This window comes from Balaenoptera ricei, chromosome 11, assembly GCF_028023285.1.
Source record: "Balaenoptera ricei isolate mBalRic1 chromosome 11, mBalRic1.hap2, whole genome shotgun sequence".
In the NCBI taxonomy this organism is placed as follows: domain Eukaryota; kingdom Metazoa; phylum Chordata; class Mammalia; order Artiodactyla; family Balaenopteridae; genus Balaenoptera; species Balaenoptera ricei.
Window position 1 is genome coordinate 7,645,038 of NC_082649.1, and position 12,475 is coordinate 7,657,512.

General features: G+C 36.8%; 1 protein-coding gene across 1 annotated transcript in view; it reads right to left on the reverse strand.

The window, feature by feature from the left end:
- Positions 1-12,475, reverse strand: part of LOC132375389 (uncharacterized) — a 249,143-nt gene that overhangs the window by 126,919 nt on the left and 109,749 nt on the right. The window lies entirely within an intron of this gene.

The following is a 12,475-nucleotide window of genomic DNA, read 5'->3' on the forward strand; positions in this document are numbered from 1 at the left end:
TTTGTGTAACTATTTCTATCTTTTGTCTTATTGTTTTACTTGCCTGTCATTCATCTTTGTATCATTCAGGTAACCAGCACAAGTACTTTGAACAGAAGAAATGCTTTTCTTTAAAAAATAAAAATGGTTGAACAAACTATCACACTCCAGAGAAACTAATCCTGGGCATAATAATAGTCTGAATTAACTATTACAAGGTCGACCTCTTCAAAGAAATATAGTGTCCCATTTAATTTTGTGACTACTCTGTATATTTCAGTTGACACTATAATGCACATCACTGTATAAGCAATTTGTCAGTGCTAAGTAAATAGTGTTAGGCATAAAGATGGATAGAATGATCAGATTGACCAAGCCATTGTTCACATCCCCAGACTAGAGATGGAGGCTATTCTCCAGCCTTTAAAAAAATTTTTAGGAAAGTTCAAGACATGAATAATCTTTTTTTAAAATAGAGTATAGCCTTGGGTTGTTTTTTTTTTTTAATTCTGTGTGAATAATTATAAATTGACAAAGGTAGGAACTTGCCTAAGACTATTTTATAACAATACATTTAACCAAAAGTATGTAGGCATATTTTATATGATTTATATAAATATTGCAAGACTTAGTTTATGTTTAAAATGAAGCAGAAGCATCTGTTGAAAAATGCCATAACCCTGTGGCAGCTGCTATTAAACCATTAACAGGATCAGGTTTCATTTAAACCAGATTTACCATTTTCTACAACAGCCCATGGGAGACCTAAAAACATTACGCACAAATTACAGACAAAAGAGATTCTTAATCAAGCCATACTTTTCATTTGGTTAGTTGGCTGTGAGTAACCCTTGTGATAAGAGAATAAAAGCTAAATGAGGAGGAGGAGGAAAAATGGGGTCAGAAACCTGTTTCTGACCATCGTTTAAAAATAAAGCTGAACTGCTGCTATTACAGTCATTTCATCAATTTTTATCTCTGCATTTAGAAGTGAAAACTAATGTCCCTCTTATACTAACCTGATCTTACTCAGTGATATGTTCAAAATATTAATAGATTAAGTAAGAAGTTGACCAGTACTGACCCAATTCGATCATTAAGTTTCCTGTGGTCTTGGGCAAGTCACTTCTCTTTTTGTATCTAAATTTCCATGCATTCAAATTTCCTCATCCATAAAAAAAAGAATATAAGCACCTTCCTCACAGAGTTGATGCAATTATCAATTTGGATAACAAATTTTAAAATGTTCATAAAAATGTAAAATGCACATAAATATTATTATTATTATTAATCTTATGACTTTATGCCAACTATTTCTATGACTTAGATTATAGTTTATTTTAATAAAGAAGAAAAGAACATTTTAAGGTTGAAGATCATCTGTAAATATGTAAAACACTAGTATCATTTTGTGCGTGAGAAACAGTTCAAGGCTACCAAACATAATCCAGTAACACCAGTCAGCATTGTGTCACCTCTAACAATGTAAATTAGAAGCCAGTCTTTAGGCACAAAAGGATCTTCACTTCAGCCTATTTAACAAGATAGAGGTGTCACATGCAATTACCCTGACAGTCCCCCCCCAAAAATAAGTATTTGAACAAGACAAAACCTAGTCACTGATATTGACTGAAAAGGAGGGTAAGAGCCATATGTTATCAAATAGAGGAATTTATCTGACAACAGTTGTCTTATTTATTCTTTTAGTGCCTTTCCCTTGCTGTATGTTGTAGGAGAGATCTTTTGCCCTGTAATGTGTAGGTTGGGACTCATTTTTTTCCTCTCTGGCAAGAAAGGATCACTAAGTTTCATTGTACCTCTCAGAGGAAGCTTTCCGCAAACCTGAGTATTTCCATAGCTGTCCTATGATGTGATGTTTCCATAGTTTTCTGTAGCTTTGTAATTGAATGCTATATAATAAAGGAAATAAATGGATCAGTCTCCTCCCAACTACCAATGCTATCTCATCATCAAAGTCCTGGTAGCTGGAGGTCTTAATTTCTTCGGAGTAGCTTTATTTTCTGAGTGCCATATAACATAAGGGTGATGCGTTTGATCTTCCATATCAAAGAAGGTACATGTGAAAGGAGAGTGGAGAACAAGCAGAAAAGAAACAAACAAGAATTTTGAAGGCTGAAGTCTGTACGGAGGTTTGGAAGAGAAAGCAAAATTCCTTCCACTTGGACACCAAATACTTTTAAATTGAAGCAACTCAGAAAGGATTAAGGAAGTCTTACAAAATGATGAAAATGCGTATTGACGAAGTATTTTTCAATTTTCTGGATTTTCTGAAATATTTGGAAGGATTATTGTTTTCATTCTCAGAAAAAAAGTTGACAAAGTAATTTCAAAAACAGAAGGCTTTCAAAGTTCTGCTTCTCCTTATGATGGAGATGGTCATAAATGCCCATAATTCTTACTATAACAAGGAAAAAACTCCAGGTAAATTACAAAATTATGTATATTTTGAACGCCTGGGGAAGCTGAGGACATAAAGCTTAGAGGAAACTAAATCTCAGAGAGCATAAGCCCTTCATATATGAGTTAGGACTAGAGGTAGCTTTAATCTCAGGGAACGGGTGAAGGAGTAGATCTCTCACTGGGTGAGAGACTTTGTAGGTAAAAGGAGAAATTGGCTGAAATTTTAACAATCTTGGAGTAATGTGGAATGTCGTATACACATGAGCCCCAAACACAGAATGAGTCCTTACTACTTACAAATTCTCAATTTTAGGACTCTTACTCAGCAGCATGTGAGCAATTGGGTTCAGGCTGAAAGTCAAAAAGAGACCTTCCATGGCACGGAAATCTCAAAGCAGGGCTAGGGAGCAGAGTGGTTATGTGGTGCTTGGATACCAAACCCAGCTGGAAGGAGGGATCTTTCACACTTGAAAACTTTTAAAACCAGTGGTGAATTAAAACTAATCAAAGCCACAACCTAACCCCAACTTAGCTTAACTCTAATCAGAAAGTTCACTCTAGCTGCCTGACAGAGGCTGCTTTTTTTGTGCGGGGTAAATATTTTCTACTTCAGTCTTTACAATTCATTTACACACAATATCTGGCATACAGTACACAACTATGAGACATCCATAGAAGCAGGGAAATGTGATGCACAGATAAAAGAGAACAGTCAATGGAAACTGACCCACGGATGACTCAGATGTTAGACTTAACAAACAAATACTTTAAACAATCATTATAATTAGGATAAAGAAATAGGGAGGAAGATGGAAATAACCAGGGGAGGGAGGACAATTTCAAGAGTGAACTTTAAAAATGTTTAGGGTACTTGAAATGAAAAATTCATTGAATGGGCTTAACAGTAGAAATGGACATGGCAGAAAAAGGATAGATGACCTCTAGTAGAGGCCAGTAGGAAAGTCCCAACTGAAGCACAAAGGCAAAAAGAATGAAAAAAGGGGGGAAAAAAACCCCCAACTGATCAGAGCATGTAACATGTGTGGGACAGTAATAAACAATCTAAACACATGTAATTGGAGTCCTAAAAGGAAAAGAGAAAGACAATGGTGCAGAAAAACATGTGAAGAGATAGCGGCTGAGAATTTTCCAAAACTGATGAAAGATATCAACCCACGAAACCAAGGAATTCAGAAAATCCCAAAAAGAAAAAGGAAAAAGGAAACCTGGGCATATCATAGTCAAACCAATAAAATCAAAGATAAAACCTTAAAAATAAAGGGCTACCTATGATATTTAACAGAAAAGTTCATTATTGAATGTCAAAGGGTCATACGTTCCTTATCATGAAATCCAGAATTAATATAAAAATATTATCTATCATATGGAAAATTCTACTTTCATTTTTTTCCCCAGCTTTTTTGCCCTGCACTCAGATCATAAAAAGTTACTTTTATCTCTGGCACTGAACAAAATGTTACCAGAAACTTTGGTTCAGTATAAGCTCTACTTTTTGCTCCTTGGTAGGCTGTTTCTTGCCTGACATCATATTGTCACTTTATATTTATCATAAAACTTGTAATTCTTCAGCATTGCATTAAAGACCCTAATGCTACCTCACCACAATCTAACTTTCTAGTTTTATTTTCTGTTAAACATATAGTTAAATATATGTTAAAATATGTAATACATAAACATGCAAATTAAATATGGTCAAATTTATTGACAATATATCTGTCTGTCTGTCTGTCTGTCTCTCTCTCTCTCACACACACACACACACACACACACACACACACACACACACACAGAGTCTACTATTTTATCATGACAGCCTCTTCATCAGGACATACCTCTTCCTCCCCCAAGTTTTGCTCATTACAACCAAAGAATCTCGTGTCTTCAGTTTGGACAATATCTTTGAGGGCATAATTTCTAATCTCCAGGCTTTCAAACAGAAGTACAGGCAGAGATACTGGTGAGGCCCAGACATGAACTTGGAGACTTAAATGTTTTCATAACAATTACTAAGATATTCTAAGATTTTTGAAGTTCTTAAAACTTAAAATAATAACAATATTAGCAAAACATCTCAGTGACCTCAGAAAAGGGCATTTTAAAAATTTTGTTGAGGAGTACAGACTATCTAATTAAAATACTGATTGTACATAGGCCACATAATTTAAGAAGCACTGTTATATTCAGTCCCTTGCTCAGTTAGAAATCTTTTCTGTACTACAGGAGATAGTTCAGTCTCTATCTGAACCCTACACTGATAGGAATGTTTGCCAATTCAGAAGGTAAATCAATTCCTTGTGAACAGCTTTTTATTAGAAAGCTTCACTCCCTCCTCAGCAGTTATGGTGTCATAAGTGCTGTTCATCAAATATTTCCAGCTCTTCACCTTCTAAGCGTATAGTAGGATTGCATGTCCAAGCCTCGTTGTGGTTGGGTGGGCCATGTGACTAGCTCTGGACAGAATATGTGTCACTTCTAGGGCAGGGCACTTATTATTGGGTCTAGAGTCTCCAGAGTTTTCTTTCATTTTTCTCCTTTGCTACAGTGACCAGTGACCAGTCTTTGACTTAGAATGAGAATGGGTAAAGCAGAGCCCCTAGCTGTCCTGAACTAGACACATAGCTTGGGTGAAAAATAAGCTTCTATTGTATTAAGCCACTGAAATACTGGGGGGTTTTGTTACCATAAAATAACCAAGATAATATTGACTGACTGCTCCTGCTTTGTATTGACTCACATCCAGTCTTAACTGTTCTATAAACATGATTATTATACCACAATAGCTTCAGAGCCATAGTTCTAAGTCATTGGACATAAAGTCGAAAACCTAGTGGTTCTTTGCCAGCGTCATGATAAAACCAACTGTAGAGGAAAATGCAAATACTCACATACTGCACTACAGTGGATAAGCAGAATACCCAACAATGTTTCAGTTGTTTGTGGTAAGACTACAGTGACGCTGTTTGGATATTTCTTTGGTTGGAATTCCTATAAATGCATCTTAAATGCTTTTGACTTTATATATAGTTTACCTCAGTCCTAATAGTTTACCTCAATCCTGCCCTGTTTAATTGCTTCTCTAATTTAAAAGGGAAGCTATATGTCCTAATGGGTTAAAAGCATGGACTTTGGCATCAGACAAACGTAAGATCAAATCCCAGTGTGACACTCCAGTAAATAACCTATCATTTTGGGATGGATCTTTGTTTCACCATTTATAAAGTGCTGGTGGTGGTGGTGGAAGTGGTGGGGAAGGAAGGACAGTGGTGATGAAGGGAAGGTGGCAATTTGGGAGAATGAGAAATGAACAAAATAGTGTCTTCTGGGACTAATATTCTGTTGGGAATAAGCGTAGTCAAGGAAGTAAATAAATATACTTAATTTGCATTAGAAAATAGCAAAGTGTTCTTTCTGAGGCAAACAACTCTGGACAGATGAGTGGGAACTGATGCCACAGCACAGGGTAATCTAGGTTAGCCAGTGAGAGTTTAATAATACCATTATTTTCTTTTCCATTCCCTTAGCCAATATAAATAAACAGACATATTAGCTCTAATCCCCAGTCTTTCTGCTGCGGGATGAAAGAAAGTAATTATTCTTGGAAACTTATCTTGGCCTAGGGATCAAGGACAGAGGGTGGTAACAGCTATAACTATCATAGCTTCTGAATAGAAGAAGAGAGAAAATCTTACACCTACACCGTTGGAAAACCAGTGCTCTCATGTGCAAATGTAACAGTTCCAGTTCCCTGTTTTAGAAATTGATTTTTTTAGTTCCTTAATCCTAACAGTATAGCATCAACCATTAACATGTATCAAAAGCTTACTAAATGCAAGGTACTTTTTAAATCACTTTATCCTTATGAACACAATCACCACAATAATCCTATGAAGTTGATTCTATTATAACTCCATTTGACCAATGGCACAACTGAGGCAAAGAGAGCTGGCCCAAGGTCACACAGAAAATAGGTGCAGAGGGTAGAGCTGGGATTTGATTCCTGGCCATGTGCTCCAGAGCCATTCATGCCATGCTTCCGAAATGTTGGAGGTGAACATCAGACAGCCTACCTTGGATTCCTGATGAAGAAGCTCAAGACCATTCCTCTACACCCTATTTCCTGCTCCTTTCCTACAGGCTGAGGAGCTGGGCTCTTTCCCACGTTTCTCTGTATTCAGCCTGTTCTTTCCTTAATTGCTCCCACTGAGTTCAGGCATCAAAAGTAGACACAGAACTTACCAAGAGAAAACATCTCCAACAAAACTCCATCATCAGCATCCTGAAAAACTCCATCATCCAACATCCTTAAAGAATGAATCTTTCTGAATATATATACATATATATGCATAAAACCAAATCACACTGCTGTACACCTAAAACTAACACAACATTGTAAATCAACTATACTTTAATAAAAAATAAAATAAATTTTTTAAAAATGAGTCTTTCTGAGGGCTAGATTCATCAGATAGCTTACAAATTAGTAATTCTGAATAAAAATCTTCCTAAAATGAGGGCACAAGTCTATGATCTCTCAAACTTACAGTCCCTGAATTGAATTTTGTGATTTCTCAACAAAGAATTTAATTATTTAAGAAACCTCCACAATCATACGACAATTTCCTCAAGGACATCATCTCGCAATCTCCCAAATTTGATTTGTGTAAGAATTACCCAAAGGAGTTTATTAAAAATGCAGATTTCTAGGCCCCTTCTCATCCTTGAGTCAGTAAGTCTGGGGTGAAGCTCAGGAATTTGAATTTCTACAGGCACGTCAAGGTAATGGTGATTCACGTGGTCCTTCAGACCACACTTTCAGAATCATCGTCCAATATGGATACCAAGACAAGACAGGTTTGTGTGTCCTTGATCATATGTCTAATTGACTTCATAGCTTAGGGCGGCCACATTTCTGTCTAAAATCAAACTGATTCATACCTGAATAATTACTGGCTAAAAAATATGGCCTTTCCACCATTTTCCATCAAACGTGACTGAAATCAAGAGGAAATATATGGCATGTCATCTCATTACATCGCAATTCCATTACCTGACCTCAACCTCAATGTGTCATAACTCATCTCTTCACATGCTACTCAAATGTTCAACTAAGAATATTTCACTCCAGGGAGATGGCAAAATCTAATTGAATATTTTAATTTAGAAAATTTAGTTCTGGGATTTCTCCCCCTACCCCCCCCCCGTTTTTTTTTTTTCTTTTTTTGAAGTGAAAACAAAAGTTGAATTTTCAGTTTCTCCTTGTTAGGCAAAAGATAGATTTTTCCCTTCTTTGTCCCTGAGAGTTGAAGACATTGGGGAAAAATTGGGCACAGCCCATTACTTTTACAAACCCCAGTGACTGAGCCTCAATGCACAAAAAGACGGCATTTCTGAACATCTGCAGCATGATTAGATCAAAGACCAACAAATTAACCACAATTGGTTTTACAAGGAACAGGCAAATACATCATTTGGAAAGGATAAAACTTTTGGCAATAATTGCTAATCAACCCTTTCCCTTTGGGAAACCCACATTGTACCAAAGATATCTGACAATGTATTAACGCCTGTGCAGTGTTTTACATTTTACGAAGCTCTTACATGCACAATATAACATTTGATCGGCGTGTCAATGTAGTTAATATTAGCCCATTTTACAGGTGATTGAAAAAAAGCTTTGAAAAAGTAATGATTTGTTCATGTTTTCCCAGCTACTAAATTATTGATTTGACTATGTCAAAAGCCATATCCAACTTCAGGACTTCCCCCTGTTCATTCATTCAATCATTCATTCACACACCTTTATTAAATGCCCATTTGTACTTAAGCACCATTTTTGGCACTGAGGATAAAAAAAAATTAAATAAGCTCTTCTTCTTGAGCTACAATCTGGTAGTGGAGGGGATAAGCAATAAACAAGTAAGACAATATCAATAGTGATAAATGCTCTAATTTATCACTAGTGATATCTAAATAATAAAAATAAATTAGAGATGAACTAGAAAATGACCAGAGGAGGAGCTATTCTGTTAAGAAAATGTTGTCTCGGGAAGGGACACTTAACCTGGGACCAGCAGTGTCAAGGTTTGAGGAGGAACCCCACTAGGAGGAAGCCACAACTAACGCAGCCTTGTAATAAGAAGGAGCTTGGTCTGTTCAAAGAACAGAAAGTGAGTCTCAAATGAAATACACAAGCAGAAAAGTCACATGAAATAAATTAGAAAGGGGGATAGAGGCCCGATCACGTAAGGCTTGGAGGCCCAGGTAAGGAATTTGGATTTTATTCTAAATGTAATGGAGAGCTACTAGGAGAGCTTAAGCAGAGGCTTGACATGCTCTGATTGGCAGTTTACTAGATTGACCTTTATTGGTCCTTGAGTTTAGGGATTTTTTGTTTGTTTGAACCCAAATTGTTTTCCTGTCACCACTATAAGCTTTGAGAGCCCCATCAGTTCAAAGTCATTGAGTACTGCTTGGTACACCTATGAAGCAGACGGATAGGAAAAGATAGCCAGCCCTGTTCTTTGCAATTACCAGGCCATGTGACCTTGGAGAAATTCTTTACCCTAGTCAGCCCTTTGAGACTTCACTCGGCATTCATAGGAGAATTAGTGCCTTAAAAGTCATTGTAAAGCATTTTGTATAGATGTTGAAATATTAAAACCTATTCCCTCTGAATGTGAGTGAGTTCAAATATAGAAGCAAGTTCTTCCTCTTTAGAGAATTCAAAATGATTTGATTGTTGAATTGCATGCAAAGTGAACAAGAACGACTATTTTGTAACTAGGGCATTCTTAACCCTGAATAAATCAGATGTGAACAGATGTAGAGAACAGACACAAAGGACAAAGTTGGATTTATGGCATTTTGAAAGCAGTTCCAATAAAATAAAGAATGTGAATCTGCATAAAACACCAAAAGTTTTAAAAAGTTAAAACGTTTTTCAACTATAAAGCAGAAAACAGTTGTCTGTTTGAAGGCTGCAATGTGAGTCTTTTGAATTTTTAGATTTATTCATTCATTTAAAAATATTTATTAAGACAGCCAGAGTTCTAGGTGCCAGAGATTCAGCAGTGAACAAAATAGACCCCAGTTCTTGCTCTCAAGAAGCTTACATTTTAGTGCTGGCAAATATGTTTCAGTGACCACCTGGCAATATTATGTAATACAGCAGCCTCATTCCCAAATGAGACTGGTAAAAATGACTTGATTATTGAATTGCATGCAGAGTGAACGACAACTACTAATTTGTAACTAGGGCACTCAACTCTGAGTAAATCAGATGTGAACAGATGTAGAAAACCGACACAAAGGACAGAAGAAGAGACAGAAAGAGCGAGGGATTTGGCTTTAGAAATGGAAATAAACCTGGTAAAAATACAGAGAAAAATTACAGGAATCGATGAGTAGTTTACAGATTTGAAAAACCAACGTATCAGTTCTTGCCGTTTTCTGTAGGGTAGTTTGTGAACCTCGGTGTTTGGACTGTGGGCTCCAATCTCAGCTTCAAACTTCTGGTCAAGTTCTCATCTCTAAAACCTCAGTTTCTCTAATCTGCAAAATGGGATTAACAATAGATGGCTCTGTGTGAAATTTGCACTGATCGTGTGTATTAAACACATAGTGATGAAACTGGCACAGTTCAGGCACTCAATACACATTATTCTTCCTCTCTGCCAGAGACTATGAGACAATGATAGCATGACCTTTTGCACTGATGGCCCTGGAACCCCTCACATCACTCAGTAACAAGAAGTAGAGGCAAAAGAGCATCCAATAAATTTAATGGAAACTGAGTTTTCTTAGAGGGAGAAATCAAGAATGGATTAACTGATACTTCTTGAAGGGATGTTTTGGACGGCTGGAGAAATCTAACAGAGAGGGAAAAGAAGAGAACATGCTACATGGAGAATTATTATTATAATGAAAAACTAATTATAGCTACCAGTTATTTCCTACATGCAACCCACTATGCTAAGCAATCTATACATCACATTATTTAATGCTCACAAAGTCTCTATGAATAAGGTAACAGATTCCCATTTTACAAATGAAGGAACTGAGGCGAGGGAGATTAGGTAATTTTCCTAAAGTGATGAATGCTAAGTAAGTAGCAGAACCAGACCACTGTTAAAAGCAGCATGCCCAGGGACCATTCACACCACTCAGGAGGAGCCATTTACAATCAGGACTCTCACAAGTCTCTGGGAATTCTTGGCCAGCAGAAGTGACGATTTCAAGAACTGACAAAAAGGGCTTCCTCCACTGATATAATGGCAAACTTTTTAAAGCCACATGATATGATATACTCCAAGGCTATTCATTATGAATGGCAATAATCAATAATCAATAAAAGCAATCAGGCTCAGGCTCTAGTTTTCCTAAGACCACTCCTTCCAAGGAGTTATTAAAATCATTTCAATTCTTCAATATTAAATGTCACACAGAAAATAACCTCTTGCAAAATGTTGGGTTCATCACATTTTAAGAATTAATACTTTAGGTCATTTTAATCAGTTTCTGATATATGCAGTTTTCAGAAAGCACTTCAGGGAAGAACACTGGGGCCATGACTAATAATGACAAGAATATGAACTATATTCTTCATATACATACTGGAACCAGAACATTACTGAAGTACTTTACCATCTTAAGTATTTAGGAAGCTTTAAATAAAAAATAAATTTGCCTTTTTCACTGAAATTGAGCATCCTTTTTTTCAGGCATAAAACTTCAAACTTATTAATTTCATGGCTATATTTTAAAATGGGTGCCAGTACCAGCTAGATGACTGCATGATAAGTGTCTTAAAAGTTCAAGAAAAGGCACTAAATTTTTCACAGTATTTGTGTTTCATTCTCAGTGTAATAAAAATATGCCACCCCTTTAATAATGAATAATAGATTCTCAGTTTGATTTACCTGCATGGATTAAATGTCATGTTTGAAAAGTTGCTATTTTATTCATATTGGATTTCCCTCCAGTAAAACAAAAATGGTGCCCATCTACTATTATAATAATGATACCTTGCCACACTGATGTATAAATATTAACTGGTTGATATACTTCTTAAAATTCTATAGAACCATGAAAGAGTCCGATAACACAGTGAGTTTAAGTCAGGTTTTCTCTGGAGCTTCTGAGGTGCCTATATGTGCCATACAATTAGCCAAAACCCACTACAATAGGGGAGCCTTATTTCTTTTTTTTCTTTTTGGCTGTGTTGTGCAGCATGTGGGATCTTGGTTCCCCGACCAGGGATCGAACCCATGTCCCCTGCATTGGAAGCGCGGAGTCTTAACCACTGGATTGCCAGGGAAATCCCTAGACCTTATTTCAATGACGCCAAATTTACGTATTGAATTCTAAAAGGTTGAAGCAAATTGTTGCTTCTTCTTTCCCACTGAATAAAAGGACAATTCATTGTCACCAGTTCTTCATGAACCCCTCTATTACTTTTTCAGGACCACCATAGCAAAGTACCACTGACTGGATGGCTTTAACAATAAGAATTTATTTTCTCACAGTTCTGGAACTGGACATCCAAGATCAAGGTGTCGGCAGGATTGGTTTCTTCTGAGGCCTCTCTCCTTGGTTTGTCTCCCTGTGTCCCCACATGGTCTTCCCTCTGTGTGTGTCTGTGTCAATCTCCTCTTCTTTAAGGACACCAGTCATATTAGATTAGGGCCCACCCCAATGTCCTCATTTTAACTTACTCACCTCTTTAAAGACCCTGTCTCCAAACTTAGTCACATTCTGAGGTACTGGGATTTAGGGCCTCAGCCTATGAATTTGGGGGAAACACGATTCAGTCCATAACAGCCCCCTTATTTATCCACTTACATCTCCCACATCTTCTTTTTCACATACACACAGCATAACTAAAGGACAAGACATTGCACACAGGACTCAAATGCCTTTTGGGTGAACCACCTCTGAATTTAGACACATAATGATTCTTTTTCCTTAAGCACACAAGGTTAAATTTGCAGAAGCTACCCAAGCAATTTAAGAAGAGATCCCTGACTTTATTTCTCCAACTCTCGATGTAGTTCTT